This window comes from Tupaia chinensis, unplaced genomic scaffold (assembly GCF_000334495.1).
Source record: "Tupaia chinensis unplaced genomic scaffold, TupChi_1.0 Scaffold000402_1, whole genome shotgun sequence".
Classification (NCBI taxonomy): domain Eukaryota; kingdom Metazoa; phylum Chordata; class Mammalia; order Scandentia; family Tupaiidae; genus Tupaia; species Tupaia belangeri.
Genome location: NW_006159904.1, coordinates 5,328,382 through 5,329,749, shown reverse-complemented (window position 1 = coordinate 5,329,749; position 1,368 = coordinate 5,328,382). Strand labels below are relative to the sequence as shown.

The 1,368-nt window shown below is 42.3% G+C and overlaps 1 long non-coding RNA gene across 1 annotated transcript in view; it reads right to left on the bottom strand.

Annotated features, from left to right (window-relative positions):
- The window catches only part of LOC102473163 (uncharacterized), a 40,359-nt gene that overhangs the window by 2,965 nt on the left and 36,026 nt on the right, over positions 1-1,368 (bottom strand). The window lies entirely within an intron of this gene.

The window sequence follows — 1,368 nt, the reverse complement described above, 5'->3', positions numbered from 1 at the left end:
GCTGAAATTGGGTGATGATGGGGGAGTGGCAGCAGTTAAGGATCCTCTACCAAAGGTCTATATAGAGGTCCGTGCCAAAAGTCATGATGGGTGTTCACTGGAGACTTTGTCCCAACCACCATTTGTAGCTTGATGGATTCTAAAAGAGAAGAGTAATTCATTACAGTAATTCCTGCATTTCCTATCTGTACTATGATTTGGGTCTAAACGAAGAGAGACTTGCTAATTTAGAACATGCTTGGAATGCACCCCAAATCCAGGGAAAATTAATAGGTGATATAGAACACTGCGGTGTGGGAACCGAAGGAAAGAGCAGTTAAGCAGATGTCCCCAAAGGGCCAATAAACAACTTTCTATATCTATCAGAGGAATGAAGAGGAAGACTGGCCAGGCAAAGGCAATATTACATGAGCCTCTCAACAATTACAATTTAATTTACACCCTATGCATACTCAAGGTCAAAGAGTCCTAATTATTTTACCCAAGGTATATTTTGCTCTTTCTGAGTACTGGTTTATCAATATGAGGGAGATAAAGAACAGTTGTTCAGCAGATTTTAGAAACAGTTGAAAAAGAGGATTTATTGCTCATTTTTTACTAGACTCAGACAGAAAGACTCTGTGGGCTTGAGAGTAAGAAGTAGAGAAACTTGAGTGTAAGAAACAGAGAAACTCCTTCTGACACTCACTTGAGCAGTGGGGGAGAACTTTCAACCTCAGAGCCTTCCAGCGCCACAGGGAGTGGCCCTGGCCAGATGCCTTCAATTGCTCAAGAGACATTCAGTTTCTCCCATGCCACAGTTAGAGTCCCTAGTCTCAAGACCCCGTAGTTTGGCAGAGCAAAGAGCAGCTTCACTTTCTTTAATGCAGCATGGCAAGTTCCTGTATATGTATCACTCTCTTGCTAGCATATAAGAGAAAAAGTCTGAAGGAAAGGAAAGAAAGGAATCTGACCTGTTACCCAACTGGGATATGGGGGATGGCTTCAAATTCTCAGGGCCTTCAGGATACACCAGAGAGTAACCTTGACATGCACCATAAATTGCCCCAGGAACATTCACTTCTCCACAACGGTTAAGATTCCAGAAACGGAAAAAGAGTCACAAAACAGCCAACATTCTCAAGTACTGATAATGCTGAGAGATTGACTGTTTCCCAGCCAGCCTCACATTAGAGTCTGGTAGACTGGCAGTCACTAATAGTTTTTACATAACAGCCCGATGCCCAGTAATTTTGTCTTGTAGAGCTAGTTTCTAGGGACAAGAGTGTCCAGGAAAAAAGGGTAGAAAGTTTACATTACTTATCATTCTGAAGTGAAGAAGATGAGTCTAGATGTTTCCTGGCCAATGCACCAAAATAGGATGCAGGA